Raw genomic sequence first — 25,481 nt, 5'->3', positions numbered from 1 at the left:
ACTGGGGGGATGCTGCTTGGTTATATACTTGGGGAGGAGTCTTGATATATACTGGGGGGATGCAGGTTGGTTATATACTGGGGAAGGGGTCTTGATATATACTGGAGGGATGCTGGTGGGTTATATACTGGGGCAGGGGTCTTGATATATACTGTGGGGATGCAGGTTGGTTATATACTGGGGGGATGCATGTTGGTTATATACTGGGGCAGGGGGCTTGTTATATACTGGGGGGATGCTGGTGGGTTATATACTGGGGCAGGGGTCTTGATATATACTGGTGGGATGTTGGTGGGTTATATACTGGGGAAGGGTTCTTGATATATACTGGGGGGATGCAGGTTGATTATATACTGGGGGGATGCTGGTCTGTTATATACTGGGGGGATTTTGGTTGGTTATATACCGGGGAAGGGGTCTTGATATATACTGGGGGGATGCAGGTTGGTTATATACTGGGGGGATGCTGGTGGGTTATATACTGGGGCAGGGGGCTTGTCATATACTGGGGGGATGCTGGTTGGTCATATACTTGGGGGATGCAGGTTGGTTATATACTGGGGCAGGGGGCTTGTTATATACTGGGGGGATGCTGCTTGGTTATATACTTGGGAAGGAGTCTTGATATATACTGGGGGGATGCTGCTTGGTTATATACTTGGGGAGGAGTCTTGATATATACTGGGGGGATGCAGGTTGGTTATATACTGGGGAAGGGGTCTTGATATATACTGAAGGGATGCTGGTGGGTTATATACTGGGGCAGGGGTCTTGATATATACTGTGGGGATGCAGGTTGGTTATATACTGGGGGGATGCATGTTGGTTATATACTGGGGCAGGGGGCTTGTTATATACTGGGGGGATGCTGCTTGGTTATATACTGGGGCAGGGGTCTTGATATATACTGTGGGGATGCAGGTTGGTTAGATACTTCTACTCACCATGTTTGATGCTCCGACGTTCACTCTGCCAGACCAGATATAACTAGTTGTCTAAACATAGCGTGCACGGCTGCCATGCACGCTGTCCCTGCCTGCTGCACAGCCAATAGAAGAAGAGTATGTGATGTGGGCGCGCAAAAAAGTGCTCCTTGGAAGCGTGGTATCCTGGGAACTAATGTTATCATGCAGAGCGTGGCGGCCATCTTTAGACATCATTTCATGCCACCAGCAATAAAAGGTAAAATATGTATTAAAAATTCATTCTAATAACCGGAAAATTGAAAAACATGGGTATATTAAAAAAGGGAACATAAAAAAGGGATGGAATGATTTTTGATTTTTGGATAGAACGGCCGTATAACCCCTTTAACAGACAATAGGTGATATTGAATAACGTGAATGGAAGGGATATATACATATATTAACATCCATATAAACTAAAAACAAGTACATATTTTAGCATATACATATTTGTTATAATGTTATATATGTTATATTTGTTATAATAAATTATTCAGTATTCAAGTATAAACAATACTATTAGAGATGGGCGAATTTGTAGAAATTCGGTTCCACACGATTTGCCGAATTAAAAAAAAAATATATAAAAAAAATATATTCAACCCCAATCAAATTGCGACGAATCACATTAATAAACAGGTATTTCCTGGCTTCAGAGAGCCTGTAGGGCAGTGATGGCAAACCTTTTAGATCACGAGTGCCCAAACTTCAAAAGCCACTTATTTATGGCAAAGTGCCAGCACAGCAATTTAGGCAGTCATTTATTGCTGAGGACACAAACGCAGTTGAAAGGAGGAGGGCAAATTTGGGCTATTGCAGCTTCTCTCCAGGATCCCTGTGTACAGGAAGAATTGTTGGGCCAGCATTCTTTGAGCCCTGTCTGGTGAACTCCATTCTGGGGTGATGGCCTGGGTGCCCACAGGAGGGCTCCGAGTGCCACCTACGGTACTCGTGCCATAGGTTCGCTACCACTGCTGTAGGGTGTTGTAGAATGATGTGCCATGCTTAAATATACATAGGGAGCGTGGTTTGCTCTTCAAACTATGCTGTGTTTTAGTATGACACGCACATGACAGCCACCGCTCTTAGAATCGCTTCACTCTTCACTCCCATGTGCACTTACAGAGGTCAACTTCACCAAATATGCAAAACGGGAATGCAGCCTGACAAGGTAACGTCTGTGTCAGCTCAAAAGGACTGAGCTGAGGGCCAAGATCCCACTATAACATCAAAGAGTGCACTCTTTTTACACTGACATCAGATTATTCCATAGATAACGACTAGAGATGAGCGAACATACTCGTCCGAGCTTGATGCTCGTTCGAGCATTAGCGTACTCGAAACTGCTCGTTGCTTGGACGAATACTTCGCCCGCTCGAGAAAATGGCATCTCCCGCCGTTTTGCTTTTTGGCAGCCAGAAACAGAGCCAATCACAAGCCAAGAGACTCTGCACTCCACCCAGCATGACGTGGTACCCTTACACGTCGATAGCAGTGGTTGGCTGGCCAGATCAGGTGACCCTGGAATAGACTAGCCCCTGCCTGCGCTGCTCAGATCATTCTGTGTCTGGATGCCGCTAGGGAGAGAGCTGCTGCTGGTCAGGAAAAGCGTTAGGGTGTTCTATTAGAATAGTGTTAGGCAGGAGCAGGGGCGGACTGGGAATTTAAAATGGCCCTGGAAAAAAATATAAAAGTGGCCCCATCTTATGGGCGGAGTCAAAACAAGTGGGTGTGTTTAGATAATGTGGGTGGAGTTATAACAGACAAATTGTTGGTAGATGGCCTTAATGCAAAACAAGAACATCTTTTGCTAGTAAGTGAATAGAATGTGCAAGGATTGTGACCTGTCGATCAGTAAATTATGCCTTAATTACCTTTCCCCTGTGCCATACATGTAGAATTCAGAGAAAGAATATATTGATACTGCCTCCTATGTACAGGAATAATGCTACAATAACACATTTAGAATAACACATTCAATCCTGCCTTCTATATACAAAATAAAACTACTACAATACCTTCTCCCATGTACAAGCCAATTACTATAATACTGCCCCTATGTACAAGAATATAACTACTATAATACTGCCCCCTATGTACAAGAATATAACTACTATAATACTGCCCCCTATGTACAAGAATATAACTACTATAATACTGCCCCCTATGTACAAGAATATACCTACTATAATACTGCCCCCTATGTACAAGAATATAACTACTATAATACTGCCCCCTATGTACAAGAATATAACTACTATAATACTGCCCCCTATGTACAGGAATATAACTACTATAATACTGCCCCCTATGTACAAGAATATAACTACTATAATACTACCCCCTATGTACAAGAATATAACTACTATAATACTGCCTCCTAACTACTATAATACTGCCCCCTATGTACAAGAATATAACTACTATAATACTGCCCCCTATGTACAAGAATATAACTACTATAATACTGCCCCCTATGTACAAGAATATAACTACTATAATACTGCCCTTTATGTACAAGAATATAACTACTATAATACTGCCCCCTATGTACAGGAATATAACTACTATAATACTGCCCCCTATGTACAAGAATATAACTACTATAATACTGCCCCCTATGTACAAGAATATAACTACTATAATACTGCCCCCTATGTACAAGAATATACCTACTATAATACTGCCCCCTATGTACAAGAATATAACTACTATAACACTGCCCCCTATGTACAGGAATATAACTACTATAATACTGCCCCCTATGTACAAGAATATAACTACTATAATACTGCCCCCTATGTACAAGAATATAACTACTATAATACTGCCCCCTATGTACAAGAATATAACTACTATAATACTGCCCCCTATGTACAAGAATATAACTACTATAATACTGCCCCCTATGTACAAGAATATAACTACTATAATACTACCCCCTATGTACAAGAATATAACTACTATAATACTGCCTCCTATGTACAGGAATATAACTACTATAATACTGCCCCCTATGTACAAGAATATAACTACTATAATACCGTTCCGACCACTCCTTTAAATGAACTGGGATCTAACGCTTTCACACTATCCGCAACATTCAATGAACATTTAAATCTTTCTACTCTCATCAGTCTACAACATCAAAATACAACCAATATTCCACAACCTGATACCATAACTAATACTTCCTCTTTTTCTACCACAAAAAACCCATATTTTTACCCCATAAATTCACGAGTACCTGTTATGGACCTATTTCAGGAGTCTATTGAAAGAGACTTGAGATTTCTTTATTCCAATATGCCTGAATGTAAACAAAATCTTACCTCCAAAGAGAGACGCGCTATACGAGAACTGAGGACCAATCCATACATACTTGTAAGACCTTCAGACAAAGGAGGAAGCATCACAGTTCTTGACAAAGAATTATATCGCACTCAAGCTCACATGATGCTGACTGATAAGAGTACCTACCACTGCCTATCTTCTGATCCCACCAATCGCATAAAAAACCAAATGACATCCCTAATCCACGAGGGATTACATCTAGGAATTATTGATACCCGGACTGCAGAATACCTCATTCCCGAGAAACCTACGTGTGCAAATTTCTACATGCTTCCAAAGACGCACAAACAAGGCTTTCCACCAGCCTTTCGTCCAATAGTGTCTTGTATCGGTTCTCTCTTGGAAAAACTTGGAACTTGGCTGGATGATCTTCTACAACCTCTCGTCACCCGTTTGCCTGGCTACATCAGAGACACTAAAGCCGTCTTATCGGCTATGACCGAATTCACATGGAACCCTAATGATACCTGGCTATCTTGTGACGTCTCTTCTCTTTACACATCCATCCCGCACAGACTAGCATGCCATGCTGTAGCCTATCATCTACAAAAATACAGCACGTACTCTGCATCACTACAGGACTACATTGTATCAGTTTTGTCTTTTTTGTTGCATAATAACTTTTTTCTTTTTGATGATGTTTTCTATCTGCAGGTCACCGGCTGCCCTATGGGTGCCTGCTTCTCCCCATCCTTAGCCAATCTCTACATGGCTTTCTGGGAGGAAAGACACCTATACAATGCCAACAACCCATTTGTTCACATGATAAAGTGGTACGGTAGATACATCGACGACTGCCTCCTGGTGTGGACTGGGCACCGGGAGGCAGTCGTTGACTTTATCTCCTACATCAATGCTAACGATCTAAACTTATCTTTTACTTTTGAACTTGGCAACAATTCCATTTCCTTCTTGGACGTCATGCTCACGGGTAACCCGGACGATGGTACAGTTCACACAGCCCTTTACCGCAAGCCCACCAGTGGTAACACACTCCTCAGAAAAGATAGCTGCCATCCAGCTCACATTACAAAAAATCTACCTATAGGAGAATTTATTAGAGCCAAACGTGCGTGTTCTGACAATATTTCTTATGAAACCGAGGCCATTAATATGACATCTCGCCTAAATCAAAGAGGCTATTCTAATTCTGATTGTCTACGAGCCCAAAATATTGTGAACGCAAAACCTCGTTCACACTACTTAACTGAAAAACCAAAAAAGAGTAATACTGCCATCTCTAAACCGGTGTTTTGCACTCGTTTTTCTCCTATGTACACTCAAATTGTAAATACTGTAAAAAAATACTTACCCATCTTACAATGCGATCCCACGCTTAATCAAATCCTTCAAGATGGCATCATGTGTACATCCAGACGCGCTCCAATCCTGGCCAATATCATCTCTCCCAACACCTTCACTGCTTCTACCCAGGGCAGTACGTGGCTATCGTATAAGGGCAATTTCTGCTGCGGGGGCTCCCGATGCAATATTTGAAAACATATGAAAAAAACATCCACTTTCACATCCGTGTCCACCAATACTAATTACAACATCAACAGACACATGAATTGTGAAACCTCGCATGTTGTTTATTTAGCCGAGTGTGTTACCTGCAAATTGCAATATGTAGGCTGCACCTACAGGAAGCTTAAAGATAGGCTCTCAGAACATATCACCGGTGCCAACCCAAATACCATCGCCAGCACCCGCAATTTAACTGGCCTATCTAAGCATTTCCGAGACACACATCTGGGAAATATGACGTCCCTCAAAGTGTGTGCCATCGATCATGTCCCTCCACAGAAACGTGGCGGTGACAGGGTTAAATCTTTACATCTTAAAGAAGCCAAATGGATCCTGCTGCTTGACACCAGGTATCCTCTTGGTCTTAACTACAAAAGTGACCTTCTATATATCTACTGAATGTATTATTTTCCTTGCCTCTCTATATAAGTGCTTTGGTCTTTGTGGTCATACACTGTTGTTTTTTTACGCATAATTTTTGCATCTTTTGTATATTCTGTGCCTGTGCTCATTTGAATATCATCACCTGTTACTGAGTATTGAAGAGGCGTAACCCTCAATGGTTTACTTCCTTTTCCTTTAAATACCAGTTCATTGCTTTACCTCCTAGGTATGACTAAGGACCCGCTCTCTAGGGTCTGAAACGCATAACCTGCTACCATGGTATCCTTGTTTTAACCATTGTTTTTTCAATAAAGCCTTTTTTTACCAGCCACTGACTTTTTCGCCTGTTGCCGATGGACATCACTTTTTTCATTCATAACTACTATAATACTGCCCCCTATGTACAGGAATATAACTACTATAATACTGCCCCCTATGTACAAGAATATAACTACTATAATACTGCCCCCTATGTACAGGAATATAACTACTATAATACTGCCCCCTATGTACAAGAATATAACTACTATAATACTGCCTCCTAACTACTATAATACTGCCCCCTATGTACAAGAATATAACTACTATAATACTGCCCCCTATGTACAAGAATATAACTACTATAATACTGCCCCCTATGTACAAGAATATAACTACTATAATACTGCCCCCTATGTACAAGAATATAACTACTATAATACTGCCCCCTATGTACAAGAATATAACTACTATAATACTGCCCCCTATGTACAAGAATATAACTACTATAATACTGCCCCCTATGTACAAGAATATAACTACTATAATACTGCCCCCTATGTACAAGAATATAACTACTATAATACTGCCCCCTATGTACAAGAATATAACTACTATAATACTGCCCCCTATGTACAGGAATATAACTACTATAATACTGCCCCCTATGTACAAGAATATAACTACTATAATACTGCCTCCTATGTACAGGAATATAACTACTATAATACTGCCCCCTATGTACAAGAATATAACTACTATAATACTGCCTCCTAACTACTATAATACTGCCCCCTATGTACAAGAATATAACTACTATAATACTGCCCCCTATGTACAAGAATATAACTACTATAATACTGCCCCCTATGTACAAGAATATAACTACTATAATACTGCCCCCTATGTACAAGAATATAACTACTATAATACTGCCCCCTATGTACAAGAATATAACTACTATAATACTGCCCCCTATGTACAAGAATATAACTACTATAATACTGCCCCCTATGTACAAGAATATAACTACTATAATACTGCCCCCTATGTACAAGAATATAACTACTATAATACTGCCCCCTATGTACAAGAATATAACTACTATAATACTGCCTCCTATGTACAGGAATATAACTACAATAATACTGCCCCCTATGTACAAGAATATAACTACTATAATACTACCCCCTATGTACAAGAATATAACTACTATAATACTGCCTCCTATGTACAAGAATATAACTACTATAATACTGCCCCCTATGTACAAGAATATAACTACTATAATACTGCCCCTATGTACAGGAATATAACTACTATAATACTGCCCCCTATGTACAGGAATATAACTACTATAATACTACATATATACACAGAAGCGAACATGAAAAAAATCAGTATGTATCATATACAGCTACAGAAAACACATGAGATTCTCACCTATTGCATTCAGTGACATCAGGTGACGTCTCCTCGGATTGTTCTCGTTCCTCATCTTCTCCATCTTCTCCAACATCTCCTTGTCTCTTCCTCCAGGTACACAGCTTTCCTGCAGAGTTTACCACACAGACGTCTTATGTTCTGCACTTTCCCATTGTCCCTTAACTGTCCCTTCTTCTGCTACCACCAATACTGTGCCCCAAATACTGTAATAGAGCCCCCTACAATGTTAGTACCACACAAATAGTGCCCCATAATGTAACTGTAATGGGAAAGATAATTTATTTCTTCTTTCTCTCCTTTAACCCCCCACCACCACCGACCCAACCCAGTATTGATAGAGCTCCTACTATGACCCAGGCATAAAAATAATGGCCCCAGCCCGCCCCAGACATATAACTAATGCCCCCCTGCCAGCCCCAGATACATAAATAATGCCCCCCTGCCAGCCCTAGATATAGAATAATGCCCCCCCGCCCCAGACATATAATTAATGCCCCCCTGTCAGCCCTAGATATAGAATAATGCCCCCCTGCCAGCCCTAGATATAGAATAATGCCCCCCCCCGCCCCAGACATATAATTAATGCCCCCCTGCCAGCCCTAGATATAGAATAATGCCCCCCCACCCCAGACATATAATTAATACACACTGCCAGCCCCATATATACAATAATGCCCCCCCCCCGCCCCAGACATATAATTAATACACACTGCCAGCCCCATTTATACAATAATACCCCCCCCCAGACATATAATTTATGCCCACTGCCAGCCCCATATATACAATAATACCCCCCAGACATATAATTTATGCCCACTGCCAGCCCCATATATACTATAATCCCCCCCACCCCAGACATATAATGTATGCCCACTGCCAGCCCCATATATACAATAATACCCCCCAGACATAAAATTTATGCCCACCGCCAGCCCCATATATACAATAATACCCCCCACCCCAGACATATAATTTATGCCCACTGCCAGCCCCATTTATACAATAATCCCCCCCACCCCAGACATATAATTTATGCCCACTGCCAGCCCCATATATACAATAATACCCCCCAGACATATAATTTATGCTCCCCTGCCAGCCCCAGATATATAATTAATGCCCCCCTGCCAGCCCTAGATATAGAATAATGCCCCCCCCCGCCCCAGACATATAATTAATGCCCCCCTGCCAGCCCTAGATATAGAATAATGCCCCCCCCACCCCAGACATATAATTAATACACACTGCCAGCCCCATATATACAATAATCCCCACCCCAGACATATAATTTATGCCCACTGCCAGCCCCATATATACAATAATACCCCCCCCAGACATATAATTTATGCCCACTGCCAGCCCCATATATACAATAATACCCCCCCAGACATATAATTTATGCCCCCCTGCCAGCCCCATATATACAATAATACCCCCCACCCCAGACATATAATTTATGCCCACTGCCAGCCCCATATATACAATAATACCCCCCCAGACATATAATTTATGCCCACTGCCAGCCCCATATATACAATAATCCCCCCCCCACCCCAGACATATAATTTATGCCCACTGCCAGCCCCATATATACTATAATTCCCCCCACCCCAGACATATAATTTATGCCCACTGCCATTCCCAAATATAGAATAATGCAGCCCCCCCTCCCAGACATATAAATAATGCCCCCCGTTCTGTAATTTTAAAAAAACAAACATCATACTCACCCCTTTGGTGCAGTTTCTTCCCGTCTTCCTCGGTCTTCGGTGGCTTGGTGTAGAGGCGCGGGATAGTGACGTCACTGCTCCGCGCCTCCACACCAAGCCGCGGAGCTACACGGAGGCAGGCGACAGCTGACATGGTAAGTGCCAGCCTCCTCCACGCTACACAGGTCGCGCAATGACGTTGATTGCGCGACCTGTGTAGCTGGGTTTATACACAGACGCAGAAGCAGCGGTGCTGCGCTGCGTCTGTGTACTAATCAATAGTAACTGCATCGTACGATGCAGGTACTATAGATTATGTGAAAAGTTTTAGCGAGTGCGGACCGGCCCCGCACCAGCTCCGGACCGGCCCCAGACCGGCCCAGGACCGACCGGCCCACCGGGAAAATTCCCGGTGGGTACAATGGCCAGTCCGCCCCTGGGCAGGAGTGATTCTACAAGAACCCAACAGCCCTTCTTAGGGCTACAATAACGTTATACTTTTTTTTTTGGTTTGCTTGTGGCTGGGCTTGCTGGCACTAGTAGTGCAGCTAGTACCATATTGTGAGGAATTTTCAGGGGGACTTGCTACCGTTGTGTTTAGCTCTTAGTGACACACATATCCACCTCAAACAGCAAAGTGGGACAATTTATTAGGGGTTTGAGTAGAATTAGGCAGAGTCTGCTGATTTTTTTTTGTTTTAGCTGTATTTCATTTTATAGCTCAAACTCATCTTGCAAAGCAGTGTGCTCTCATTGTAGGCTACAAAATAGCCATAGGCGAACCCCAACGGCTTACTTAGGCCTTCAATAGCGTTATATTTTCCTTTTTTTAGTTTGCTTGTGGCTGGGCTTGCTGGCACTAGTAGTGCAGCTAGTACCATACTGTGAGGAATTTGCTGGGAGACCTGCGACCGTTGTGTTTAGCTCTTAGTGACACGCATATCCACCTCAAACACCGAAGTGGGACAATTTATTAGGGGTTTGAGTAGAATTAGGCAGAGTCTGCTGATTTTTTTTTGTTTTAGCTGTATTTCATTTTATAGCTCAAACTCATCTTGCAAAGCAGTGTGCTCTCATTGTAGGCTACAAAATAGCCATAGGAGAACCCCAACGGCTTACTTAGGCCTACAATAGCGTTATATTTTCCTTTTTTTAGTTTGCTTGTGGCTGGGCTTGCTGGCACTAGTAGTGCAGCTAGTACCATACTGTGAGGAATTTGCTGCGAGACCTGCGACCGTTGTGTTTAGCTCTTAGTGACACGCATATCCACCTCAAACACCGAAGTGGGACAATTTATTAGGGGTTTGAATAGAATTAGGCATAGTCTGCTGATTTATTTTTTTTTTTTACCTTTATTTCATTTTATAGCTCAAACTCAAACTAAAAATCCAGTTGTGTGTTGTCAGTGTAGGTTAGAAACTAGCCATAGCAATAGGATAGAATCGTTTTGTTAAAAAAAAATAAAAAACTAAAAAAAAATAAACACAAAAAATTTTTTTTTTCAAGACCCTTCCCACAGTCACAAACCACTTGTCCTGCTGCTGCTGAGCTATTTTCCGATGCCCAGGTTTTCCACCAGTCGCAGTCTGTGGGTGATGATGACATTATTCACGTAGTGGAAGAAGTGTGTAAAGAGGTGTCGGACGATGAGGAGACACAGTTGTCAGACAGTGGTGAAGTTGTTGTCAGGGCAGGAAGTCCGAGGGGGGAGCAGACTGAGGGATCGGAGGATGATAAGGTGACAGACCCAAGGTGGGTTGATAGGCCGGGTGAACACAGTGCTTCTGAGACGGAGGCGAGTCCTATAGCAGAACAGGTTGGAAGAGGCAGTGGTGGGGCCAGACGGAGAGGCAGGGCCAGAGCTGGTGCATCAGCGCCAAATGTTGCCCGTAGTCAAGCTCCCGTGGCGAGGGCTAGATTTTCAGAAGTCTGGAGGTTCTTTAAAGAAACACCAGATGACCGACGGACTGTGGTGTGCAACCTTTGCCAAACCAGGATCAGCAGGGGTTCCACCACTACTAGCTTAACTACCACCAGTATGCGCAGGCATCTGAATGCTAAACACCCCACTCAATGGCACCAAGCCCGTTCACCTCCGGCCGGGCACACCACTGCTCCTTCCCCTGTGTCATCTGCTAGTCAGCCCCCTGCCCAGGACCCCGGCCCAAACACCTCCCGTGCGAAAACCCCATCTTCGCCTCCACGATCCTCCACAGCATCCACCAGCGTTCAGCTCTCCATACCCCAGACGCTGGAGCATCCTCTTTTTGGAGGACCAGCTACCTGCTCCTCTGGTTTGAAAACTTTTTTGGACTGCCACATACAGGCACTATCCAAATTAAATTGTCTCCATAGCAGCCTCCACACGTCGTCTTTTTAGCTGCCTTCACACGTTGTCTCCATTGCTACCTCCACACGTCATCGCCATAGCTGCCTCCAAAAGTAGTCCATATTGCTGCCTCCATACATGGTCCCCTTATCAAACGAGCTGTGTCAGGCAGAATTTTGGGTTGTTTTCATGGCTTCCACATCAAACTTGTTAACTCTGTCGCCACCCTGCTGTGTAATCCACAAAATATACTGGCAAACTTTTATCATTTACCAATATTATTTCAGCGCTTCTTGCGCATCTGTTTACATTCCCCTTACCCGCCATATCCTAAACTTATAAGAACGCTACTACACTTGATCTTATACAAAAGGTTCTTAGAAGTGCTGTTTGGGGAGTAGCCTAGAGACAGGGGCTTGGATTGGCGAAAGCTCGCCATGCAGCGGAGCGCCAGCTCCATCCCAAGATCCAACTAACATAGTTTTAACTGCAGCACCTTTAATCTACTACTAGTTCACTGCCTCCATACATGGTCCCCTTATCAAACGAGCTGTGTCAGGCAGAATTTTGAGTTGTTTTCATGGCTTCCACATCAAACTTGTTAACTCTGTCGCCACCCTGCTGTGTAATCCACAAAATATACTGGCAAACTTTTATCATTTACCAATATTATTTCAGCGCTTCTTGCGCATCTGTTTACATTCCCCTCACCCGCCATATCCTAAACTTATAAGAACGCTACTACACTTGATCTTATACAAAAGGTTCTTAGAAGTGCTGTTTGGGGAGTAGCCTAGAGACAGGGGCTTGGATTGGCGAAAGCTCGCCTGGCAGCGGAGCGCCAGCTCCATCCCAAGATCCAACTAACATAGTTTTAACTGCAGCACCTTTATTTCTACTACTAGTTCACTGCCTCCATACATGGTCCCCTTATCAAACGAGCTGTGTCAGGCAGAATTTTGGGTTGTTTTCATGGCTTCCTCATCAAACTTGTTAACTTTGTCGCCACCCTGCTGTGTAATCCACAAAATATACTGGCAAACTTTTATCATTTACCGATATTATTTGAGCGCTTCTTGCTCACCTCCTTTGGTTCCTCTCTGCCACCCATTGGTTTTAAGCCTGAGTCCATTTGGGGTATGTTGCCAAGACACTCTCTAGCCTGCCGCTGCTGCCGCTGCCTCTGCCTCTGCATAGTCCCCTATAGTGTCAGGGTCAATTATTGGATGTTTTAGATGCTATCTAGCCTCATTCGGTCACTCTGTCATTGCCATGCTGTTGCCGATACTTTTGCCATAATGGTGCGATTAAGCAGCCTCAGAGGCATCCATGCATGCTGCCCCTGCTGTTTCCTGTCCATTTCCGTGGTGTTTCCATCCTTTTCTGAGGTTCCCAGGTGCTTGGCCAAGCTTCCCTGTGCAGATCCTTGGTCCCCTTGAAAAATGCTCGAGTCTCCCATTGACTTCAATGGGGCTCGTTATTCGAGACGAGCACTCGAGCATCGGGAAAAGTTCGAATAACGAGTACCCGAGCATTTTAGTGCTCGCTCATCTCTAATAACGACAGAACCTGTTCTGTTAAATGTGGATACATGTAGAAACCCCCAAAAGAGTGCAGAGGGTGTGCCCACAGAGTGGCACAATGATACTACGTGGAGGTGGCAGCAGCAAGAGCCCCCATCTCCCCACAGCAGCCGCGTGTAAAGGGTCACACAGACGACAGAACTAAAGGTCTCTATGGAAAGGGAGTCCGGAGGGAGGAGTCTGTGGACCAGTGGACCCACTGGTATGAGGCAGCCAAGGTACAGGGATGTGCAGGAAACAGTCCAAGCCTGGGATGACAGCAGGAACACAGAGGAACACTGGTAACGCTGGCACGGACTGGAGACACCGCTGGACTGGAGCCCTGGAAGGCACAGCAGGAAGCACGGAGGCAGACTGAACACTTGACACAGGTTGGCAGGAGCACATTGAGGGGCCCTGGTAACGCTGGAGACAGGAACACCAGAAGCGTATGGGAACACTGGAGACAGGAGACACAGAGGCGTCTGGAAAAGCTGGAGGAACACGGAGGCGTCTGGAAACGCTGGAAGACAGGAGCGCCTGGAAACGCTGATGGGCAATCACTTCAACAGGAACCGCTGTGGGAAGCGAGGTGTGGAAACCTTGGAAGTTCCATTAGAATCCATCCGGGAGTGAAAGGAGGTGCCAAATTATAAGGGCGAGCCGGATTAGCAGGAGCCAATCAGGAGGATGCTGGCCTTTTAAGGCTTGAGAATTTCGCGCATACGCCCCCTAGTGGCGGGAGCGTGCGGCCTACACGCCGGGCACTGTAGGAAGACGGGGACCGGCAGGCAGCGGAGCATGGGTGCACCCGCGATCCTTGACATGGATGGTGGGAGCACCCGTGACACCATAGCTGTATTACGTGAGAGATGACTGCCAGGAATCCCTCAGTCAGAACTGACAAAGAATGGACAGTGGCGCACAAAGGCAGCAGCCAACTGTCTGCACAGTATTTCTCTATAGTATGCCAGTAATTTCTCCCTCTCGGCAGCTGAAAAAAAGTCAGCTGCGGGTCAGCGAGGGTCGAATAGGAGAGCCAAAAGTCAACCCTATGCCGGATGTTGACTATTCGGCTGTCACTAGTTAGGCAAAGCAGCATGCTGTGGGCCATCTGCGCAAGTGACTCCCGGCCTCCATCTCCACTGTATACTGCCACAGTGCTTCTGGGTTATCAGCCTCGTCTTCTACCTCATCCGGATGCTCCTGGTCCTCCTCTCTTGTCACCTGAGTGGAAAAACTACTATTTTCACCAGACTCTGCTTGTGCTCCAATGTCCTCCTCCTCCACTTCAGCCCCAACCGGACTCATGTGGCCATAAGATGTAGTCTCCACTTCTCCAGTGCCCTGAGCAGACAGATTTTGAACTCCACGGCTGCCACAGTAGCGACTTTCTGCCTGCTCTGCTGCCCAACGCGCAAGCTGACACTCTCTTCAACCGATGATGATGAATCCCTACACCCAGCTCCCAAGTGTGATTGGCTAACTCACCATTAATTTGCGTTTCCCTGTCACTGCTATTCTCCTCAATGGTATCAGTATGCACAGCCTGCCTACTGCACAAAGCAGCAGATTTCTGCCCCGCATCTTCATTGCCAAGCAGCTGCTGACTGTCCTCAAACACTTCGTCCTCGCCGAATAGTGGGCTGAGCCCAGACCACCTAGTAGCCCTCTGGCTGAGGGAAAAGAACAGGACAGAGGCTGGTTGAGAACAGATGAGGGCTGCGGACCTGCTCCTGGGCCATGCCAACTAATTGTTGTATCTGACAAACCCACAGACTCTTGGCTGGGGTTGTCAGATGTTATATTTGAGGAATTGGGTGACCTAGTCAAACAATCAACAACCTTTGGGTTGTTGATCAACACACTGCCGCTAGATATCAACATCATTTCTGGCCTCACAGAGTCACCCCTGCTGCGACGACCCCTTAGTGTGCTGCGACCTCTGCTTGCTCCACCTGCCACCTTTCTGTCTGACATAGTGGTTAATCAACTATGTGGATTTGACACGTATTTCTTGCTTTAGCAAGCACAAAAGTATGGGAATGGACGGCACGGTGGCTGAGTGAGTAGCACTTCTGCCTTGCAGCACTGGGGACCTGGGTTCGAATCCCACCCAGGTCAACATCTGCAAAGAGTTTGTATGTTCTCTCCATGTTTGCGTTGGTTTCCTCCGGGTCCTCCGGTTTCCTCCCAAGATCCAAAAACATACTGGTAGGTTGTTTAGATTGTGAGCCCCATGGGGTCAGGGACCAATTTGACATGCTTTGTGCAGCGCTGCGTAATCTGTGTGCGCTATATAAATAAAGAATTATTAAATAAAGAATTATTATGGGAATTTGCATTATACAGATACCCCACAACAGACACTCTGTAACTCAAGCGAAAATCACTGTATAACATATGTGGATTTGACACATATTTCTTGCTCTCAACTGTAGCAACACAAAAGTTGTGTACAGATGCCCCACAATAGGCACCCTGTAGTTGGAGCGAAAATCACTAAACAAACTACATGGATTTGACACGTATTTCTTGTTCTCAACTTTAGCAACACAAAAGTATGGGAATTTGCGTTAGACAGATACCCCACAACAGACACCCTGGGAGAGGACCAGAAATTACTACAGCAGCTGTGTGGATATTAAACAGATTTCTTCGTAGTGGCTTCAGCAACAAAAAAGAACCGCTATTTGGGGTATACAGATCCCCCAAACGCACACCCTGGGATTGGAGCAGAAATCGCTACAGCACAGCACAGTAGAAGCAGCTAAACGCTAGAGACAGCACATGCAGTGTGAAATGCCGAGATTGCAAATGGCTGCCTGTTTTTATAGGGCTGTGTGATTGGCTTACAGGTCTGCAGATGTCATCAAGGGTGTTCCTTTCTCCTTCCCAGAGTTCTCTGCCCCATGTAACACGTTGTGCTCGTGAACTTAGTTCCCATGAATCAGTGTAAACTTCGGATCCATGACAATTCGAATTTTCCGTGAAATTTCATTCGAATCGATTCGCCCAACTGTAAATACTATAATGAAAGATAAATGTCTAATTTTTTATCGAAACCAGTAAAGAGGAACTCTTCATTGAGTCCTCTTCTTGCCATAGACTGAGTTTGGTAAATCCATTTAGTCTCTTTTATTAATAAACATAGAGTTACATTTCCTCCCCTTATATTTGAGAAGACTTTCTCTATCCCTAGGATTTTGATCTTTTTACACTTACCTCTATGATGTCCATGAAAATGAGAGGCAACTGAGGTGAGGCTTTTATCTTTATTGAAATCCCATCTTGCTGTGGAAATAGGGGATATATGTTTTTGAATTCGCTTTCGTAATTCCTGTGTATTTTGTCCTATTAATATCTTGGGACAAGAACATATAATCGCATAGACAACATCTTTTTTTCGGCAATTGATATAGTGCTTAAGTTAATATCTCTTACCATCAATGGGATCATCAAAATGGTTGACTGGAGCCATGTACTGACAGATATTGCAATTCCCACATGCATATGATCCTTTTAATTTAATTCCTCCCGTTGTGTTTACATGATGTTTGAAGTGATTCTTGACCAAGATATATTTAAGATTCCGTGGTTTTCTTGTGATGGTTGGATGAGTGTCAATGTAAGCCTCTAATTTGGGTTCACTTAAAAGTATGTTTCAATTTTTCCAAGAATCTGAAAATTGTCTCACCACTGATTATTATATGTGGTAATGAGTTTAACTTTATTTTTAGATATTCTTTATCTAGGTTTTAGGATATCTTCCCTGTTGGAATTCTTTGCTCTCATGTAGGCCTTGGAGATTATCTTTTTAGGATAACCTCTTGCTTTTAGTCTTTCCGTAAGCTCTGGCGTATGCTTCCTAAACTCTTTATCATCACTACAATTTCTTTTTATTCTCATGAATTATCCTACCGGTATGCCATCTTTTTGATCTTTTGGGTAGGAGCTTGTGTAATGAAGTAAATTATTAGTGGCAATCAATGTGTTGTATTGTCAATTTCAAGTCCAAGAACTCTACTGTTGACTCAGAAATCTGGGGGACCAAATAGATGTTGTATGAATTTGTTCAGCCACAAACTGAAGAAATTTCTGATAAGTGCCCTGCCAAAAAAGACAATGCCGTCAACAAAACGATGCCAATGCGTGACCATGGTCTGAAAGGATTGCAATGGGTACACCCTGGTCTCCTCTCACCAAACAAAAAGAAGTTGGCATAGGAAGGAGCACAGCATGCACCCATCACAGTTCCAGACACTTGGTGGTAAAAGGCTCTGTCAAAATCAAAATAGTTATCCCTGGGCACAAAGTCTAGTAATTCTAGCAAGAAAGAGTCACGCCCCCTATCTTAGTTTGTCTGGTATCAAGAAAGTAAGTCACTGCCCCTACACCTTCAACATGTGCAATGTTGGTTTTGAGGGGCATCTCAATTAGCGTACCTGTTGGTATCTGAATAGCCTTCAGTTGTTCAATGAGATGCATGGAGTCAGGTAGATAGGAGTCCAATTCCAAAACAAAGGGCTGCAAGAAATAATCCAGATAGACACAAGCTTTTTCACATATGCTACCAATGCCCACCACTATCGGTCTTCCAGGTGGGGTAACAAGAGATTTATGTACCTTTGAAGCAAGGTAAAATGTTGGTACTCCTGGTTCATCCACTGATTGATTCATTGAGATGGTATTTCATCTTTTGTTTATTGATTATACCCTTCATAAAGGCTGTGCTGATTAAACGATCTAGTTTTCCTTTAAAAATATCCGTTGGACCTAAGGGCAAGATACAATAGAAGCGTTGGTTACTTTACCTTATTTTTTGGCTTCTGCCAAATATTTTTCCACAGACCAAAGGACGATGTTACCTCCTTTGTCCCCCTCTTTCATGAGAAAGGACTTATTCTCCTGTAGTGATTGTAATACCCTTTGTTCCTGTCTGGTCAAATAGTTGTACTGACAATTACAGTATCGATTGGTAATGCTTGAATGTCCCTGTAGGTAATTTGAAAAAAGATGTTAATAGCTGAGCAGAAGCTTAATGATGGCGAGGATTGAGAGGGAACACGGTTGTGGGAAATTGTTCTCTTAGGGGTATTGCTTTCCTTTTTGTTCTAGTAAGTCTAGTAGATTTCTAAATACCCTGCAACCATTCTCAAAAAGCATGTTCACTGTTGAAGGCTGAAAAAATATTTTAAATGTTAGTTCCCTACAAAATAAATACAGATCTATAACCCCTTAGCACTCAGCGTCCGATATATCGGACGCAGAGTTGATGCCGGTTCAGCTCAAGATCTGAGCTGAACTGAGTGGAACTACTGACCGACATCCCAGTGTAACACCCATGATCGGAGTGGGCTCCGATTGCGTGTGTTTAACCCATTAAACGTTGCAGTCTGTGAGACCACGCCATTTAACCCGCCTTTGGGGTCTATCCCCCATGATACCCCCAACTCTGTTTTTCGGTGGGTACCAATTGTTGCTATGGCAGCTCTGGGGTACAATCAGGACCCCAGAGCTGCCTGCTGGCAGTGCCTGAAAGATGGCGTCGATGATGCATGTGCATAGGCTGACACTGCTAATACCCTGCAATACATCAGTGGATTAGTTTCCATGGTGGAAACAGTAAAAAATGTAAAAAAAATATCTTATTCAATAAAAAATAAAGTAATAAATCAATAAAAATGCCCATAAGCCCCATAACATATAAAGAGACATACAGGCGGTCCCCTACTTAAGGACACCCGACTTACAGACAACCCATAGTTACAGACGGACCCCTCTGCCCACTGTGACCTCTGGTGAAGCTCTCTGGATGCTTTAAAATAGTCCCAGATTGCAATAATCAGCTTAAAATTGTCTGTAATGAAGCTTTATTGATAATTCTTGGTCCCATTACAGCAAAAAAATTGGAAACTCCAATTGTCACTGGGGCAAAAAAAAAAATTGTCGGGAACTACAATGATAAAATATACAGTTTCGACTTACATACAAATTCAACTTAAGAACAAACCTACAGTGCCTATCTTGTATGTAACCCGGGGACTGCCTGTATATCACAAAACAAAGTCAAAATCATAAAACAAACCCCACATATATAGATAGTATCACCACGTCCATAAAAACCTGTAGAATAAAAGTAAATCATTATTGAACCTGCACAATGAATGCCGTAAAAAAAAAAAAACTGTAAAAAAAACAACCAAAAATTTTACCTATTGAATCCCACCGAAAAAATGCAATAAAAAGTGATCAAAAAAACATATGTACGCCAGAATGATACTGTTGCAAGGTACAACATGCCCCGCAAAAAAGAAGCCATCAACCATAGCCAAAATTATAAAAAGTATAGTATCCTCACAATCATAGGCTGTATGGTGAATACGTAAAAAAAAAATTAAAAATCTAGTGCGGAATTGATGTTTTTCTACTCCTGCCCTCAAAAAAAAAGTTCCTTAATTTTTAACAATAGGGGATACCAACCCCAAAATGGTTACACTTGAAATAGCATCTCATCTTGCAAAAAAAGATGCCATCACATGGCCCCAATAACAAAAAAGCTTAAATTTTATAGCCTGCAAAAGGGGCCAATGAGGAAACTAAAATCTAAGCTCCTTCCCTTCTGCCCATAAAACAAGTAATGGCTACAAGTCAGGTGTCTCTGTACTTGGGAGAAATTCTAAATTTAAACCACTCTAAATTTCCCCTCCATTTTTGATTCAATTGACAAATTGTAAGGTGGGTCTTCTCTTTTTTATCTTCTGGAAATGTGTAAATTTTAGGGCTAAATGAACGTATAACCGACAAAATTTGACCATTCAAAAAATTCATCATTTTCTCTATTTTTTTGCAAATAAATGCAAAACTTATCAGCCACAATTAACCACTAAATGAAGTACAACATATGAGGAAAAAACAGTCTCAGAATTTTTTGATAAGTAACAGTGTTCAAAAGTTATAACTAGAGATGAGCGAGCACTAAAATGTTCGAGACAAACTTTTCCCGATGCTCGAGTGCTCGTCTCGAATAACGAGCCCCATTGAAGTCAATGGGAGACTCGAGCATTTTTCAAGGGGACCAAGGCTCTGCACAGGGAAGCGTGGCCAAACACCTGGGAACCTCAGAAAAGGATGGAAACACCATGGAAATGGACAGGAAACAGCAGGGGCAGCATGCATGGATGCCTCTGAGGCTGCTTAATCGCACCATTATGCAAAAATTATGGGCAACAGCATGGCCATGACAGAGTGACCGAATGAGGCTAGATAGCATCTAAAACATGCAATAATTGACCCTGACACTATAGGGGACGGCATGCAGAGGCAGCAGCAGCAGTGGCAGGCTAGAGAGTGTCATGGTGACATACCCTAAATGGCTACTACGAGTTCTGGTGGAAATTGACATCTGGCAGTCTACAATCGCTCTGCGCTGCTGGTAAACTCTGGATAACATGGTTAATGTTGAATTCCACCTCGTGGGCACGTCGCACAACAGTCGGTGAGCGGGCAGTTGGAGGCGGCGCTGCGCTGCCCTGAGAGATGCGGCGCACCTTCGTGAGCAAATCAGACAGATTGGGGTATGTCTTGAGGAAACGCTGAACTATGAGATTTAACACATGGGCCAGGCATGGCACATGTGTCAGTCTGCCGAGTTGCAGAGCCACCACCAGGTTATGGCCGTTGTCACACACAACCATGCCTGGCTTCAGGTTCAGCGGTGCCAGCCACAGATCGGTCTGCGCCGTAATGCCCTGTAATAGCTCTTGGGCGGTGTGCCTTTTATCTCCTAGGCTCAGCAGTTTGAGCACCGCCTGCTGTCGCTTAGCGACGGCACTGCTGCTGTGCCTAGAGCTACCAACTGATGGCGCCATGCCCACGGATGGTAATTCGGAGGAGGAGGTGGAGGAGGGGTGGGAGAACGAGGAGGCATAGTAGGCCTTTGAGACCTGGACCAAGGTAGGCCCCGCAATCCTCGGCGTCGGCAGTATATGACCAGTCCCAGGGTCAGACTCGGTCCCAGCCTCCACCAAGTTAACCCAATGTGCCGCCAGCGATATATAGTGGCCCTGCCCGGCAGCACTCGTCCACATGTCCGTGGTCAGGTGGACCTTGTCAGAAACGGCGTTGGTCAGGGCACGGATGATGTTCTCTGACACGTGCTTGTGCAGGGCTGGGACGGCACATCGGGAAAAGTAGTGGCGGCTGGGGACCGAATACCGAGGGGCGGCCGTCGCCATGAGGTTTCAAAAGGCCTCGGTCTCTACCAGCCTATAGGGCAGCATCTCCAGGCTAAGCAACTTGGAGATGTGGACGTTTAGGGCTTGGGCGTGTGGGTGGGTTGTGCTATACTTCCTTTTTCGCTCCAGCGTCTGGGGTATGGAGAGCTGAACGCTGGTGGATGCTGTGGAGGATTGTGGAGGCAAAGATGGGGTTTTCACACGGGAGGTGTTTGGGCCGGGGTCCTGGGCAGGGGGCTGACTAGCAGATGACACAGGGGAAGGAGCAGTGGTGTGCCCGGCCGGAGGTGAACGGGCTTGGTGCCATTGAGTGGGGTGTTTAGCATTCAGATGCCTGCGCGTACTGGTGGTAGTTAAGCTAGTAGTGGTGGAACCCCTGCTGATCCTGGTTTGGCAAAGGTTGCACACCAAAGTCCGTCGGTCATCCGGTGTTTCTTTAAAGAACCTCCAGACTTCTGAAAATCTAGCCCTCGCCACGGGAGCTTGACTACGGGCAACATTTTGCGCTGATGCACCAGCTCTGGCCCTGCCTCTCCGTCTGGCCCCACCACTGCCTCTTCCAACCTGTTCTGCTATAGGACCCGCCTCCGTCTCAGAAGCACTGTGTTCACCCGGCCTATCAACCCAGATTGGGTCTGTCACCTCATCATCCTCCGATCCCTCAGTCTGCTCCCCCCTCGGACTTCCTGCCCTGACAACAACTTCACCTCTGTCTGACAACCGTGTCTCCTCATCGTCCGACACCTCTTTACACACTTCTTCCACTACGTCAATAATGTCATCATCACCCACAGACTGTGACCGGTGGAAAACCTGGGCATCGGAAAATTGCTCAGCAGCAACCGGACAAGTGGTTTGTGACTGTGGGAAGGGTCCAGAAAACAGTTCCTCAGAGCATGCCGGTTCAAATGCCAAATTTTCCTGGGAGGGGGCAGACTGGGGGGAAGGAGGCTGAGGTGGAGGAGCTGGAGGAGTGCTGATTTCGGTGACATGGGTGGACTGCGTGGAAGGCTGACTGGTGGACAATTGGCTAGAAGCATTGTCCGCAATCCACGACATCACCTCTTCGCACTGTTCTGGCCTCAACAGTGCTCTACCACGAGTCCCAGTAACTTGAGACATGATGAACCTAGTGAGTGTAGCTCTGCGGCGTTCCCCTGCTCCCTCAACAGCAGGTGGTGTCTCACCCCACCCAGGACCACGGCCTCTGACCCCTGCAGTAGTTGGACGCCCATGTCCACGCCCTCGTCCTCTACCCCTAGCCCTCGGGTTAAACATTTTCAAAATTAAAGTGTAAACTTCAAATTTTTTTGTGTGTTTTTTTTGTGTTTTTTTTTTAAACAAAACGATGCTATCCTATTGCTATGGCTAGTTTCTAACCTACACTGACAGCACACAACTGGATTTTGTGCTGTGCCAGATGACTTTGAGTTATAAGAGAAATAAACGTAAAAAATAAATAAATCAGCAGACTGTGCCTAATTCAAATCAAACCCCTAATAAATTGTCCCAATTCGGTGTTTAAGGTGGATTTGTGTGTCTCACTAAGAGCTAAACACAACGGTCGCAAGTCTCCCAGCAAATTCCTCACAATATGGTACTAGCTGCACTACTAATACCATCAAGCCCAGCCACAAGCAAACCAAAAAAAAAAGGAAAATATAACGCTATTGTAGGCCTAAATAAGCCGTTGGGGTTCTCCTATGGCTATTTTCTAGTCCACACTCAAAGCACACTGCTTTGGCAGATTACTGTGAGTTCTAAAAAGAAATAAACGTAAAAAAAATAAATCAGCAGACTCTGCCTAATTCAAATCAAACCCCTATTAAATTGTCCCACTTCGGTGTTTGAGGTGGATATGTGTGTCACTAAGAGCTAAACACAAGTCTCCCTGCAAATTACTCACAATATGGTACTAGCTGCACTACTAATGCCAGCAAGCCCAGCCACAAGCAAACCAAAAAAAAAGGAAAATATAACGCTATTGTAGGCCTAAGTAAGCCGTTGGGGTTCTCCTATGGCTATTTTCTAGCCCACACTCAAAGCACACTGCTTTGGCAGATTACTGTGAGTTCTAAAAAGAAATAAATGTAAAAAAAAATAAATCAGCAGACTGTGCCTAAATCAAATCAAACCCCTATTAAATTGTCCCACTTTGGTGTTTGAGGTGGATATGTGTATCACTAAGAGCTAAACACAAGTCTCCCTGCAAATTACTCACAATATGGTACTAGCTGCACTACTAATAGCAGCAAGCCCAGCCACAAGCAAACCAAAAAAAAAGGAAAATATAACGCTATTGTAGGCCTAAATAAGCCGTTGGGGTTCTCCTATGGCCATTTTCTAGCCCACACTCAAAGCACACTGCTTTGGCAGATTACTGTGAGTTCTAAAAAGAAATAAACATAAAAAAAAATAAATCAGCAGACTCGGCGTAATTCAAATCAAACCCCTAATAAATTGTCCCACTTCGGTGTTTGAGGTGGATATGTGTGTCACTAAGAGCTAAACACAAGTCTCCCTGCAAATTACTCACAATATGGTACTAGCTGCACTACTAATGCCAGCAAGCCCAGCCACAAGCAAACTAAAAAAAAAAAGGAAAATATAACGCTATTGTAGGCCTAAATAAGCCGTTGGGGTTCTCCTATGGCTATTTTCTAGCCCACACTCAAAGCACACTGCTTTGGCAGATTACTGTGAGTTCTAAAAAGAAATAAACGTAAAAAAAAATAAATCAGCAGACTCTGCCTAATTCAAATCAAACCCCTAATAAATTGTCCCACTTCGGTGTTTGAGGTGGATATGTGTGTCACTAAGAGCTAAACACAAGTCTCCCTGCAAATTACAATATGGTACTAGCTGCACTACTAATAGCAGCAAGCCCAGCTACAAGCAAACCAAAAAAAAGGAAAATAAAACGTTATTGTAGCCCTAAGAAGGACTGTTGGGTTCTTGTAGAATCACTCCTAATAGAACACCCTAACGCTTTCCCTGACCAGCAGCAGGTCTCTCCCTAGCGGCATCCACACAGAGAATGACGCGAGCAGCGCGGGCAGGGGCTAGTCTATTCCAGGGTCACCTGATCTGGCCAGCCAACCACTGCTATCGACGTGTAAGAGTACCACGTCATGCTGGGTGGAGTGCAGAGTCTCCTGGCTTGTGATTGGCTCTGTTTCTGGCCGCCAAAAAGCAAAACGGCGGGAGATGCCATTTTCTCGAGCTGGCGAAATACTCGTCCGAGCAACGAGCAGTTTCGAGTACGCTAATGCTCAAACGAGCATCAAGCTCGGACGAGTATGTTCGCTCATCTCTAGTTATAACCATATAAAGCAACGTAAGTCAGAATCCAAAAATGGGGCTGAGCCTTAAGGGGAATTCCGATCTGGGCATTTACATTTAATTTCATTCATTTGCCATATGAAACATTTCTTCAATTGGATGTTCTTAAAAAAATGTTTCTGTGTGAAGATAATTTCTCATAAATGTAGCCATGTTGTCCCTTAGAAATGAGATGGCTTCTTCGGATACAACCACCTCACATTTTGGCAGCAGTGGCATTACTATGCCACTATTGAGTCCTGTCTGACCTCCTGGCTTCAACGCTCGTTACCACAGGATGGCTGTGGGACCTGCAGTAACTCCCAGACATTACATATACAAAAACCTTTTGTTTCTTTGAGCAATCCCTTCAGCAAAGGTGGCCGTAT

At 44.3% G+C, this 25,481-nt stretch overlaps 1 protein-coding gene across 1 annotated transcript in view; it reads left to right on the top strand.

The window, feature by feature from the left end:
- LOC140070825 (dipeptidase 2-like) overlaps positions 1-25,481 on the top strand; it is a 755,511-nt gene that overhangs the window by 530,558 nt on the left and 199,472 nt on the right. The gene's annotated exons all lie outside the window — the stretch shown is intronic.

Source organism: Engystomops pustulosus, chromosome 7, assembly GCF_040894005.1.
Source record: "Engystomops pustulosus chromosome 7, aEngPut4.maternal, whole genome shotgun sequence".
Classification (NCBI taxonomy): domain Eukaryota; kingdom Metazoa; phylum Chordata; class Amphibia; order Anura; family Leptodactylidae; genus Engystomops; species Engystomops pustulosus.
The sequence above is the reverse complement of the archived record's forward strand: the minus strand, read 5'-3'. Positions and strand labels throughout refer to the sequence as shown.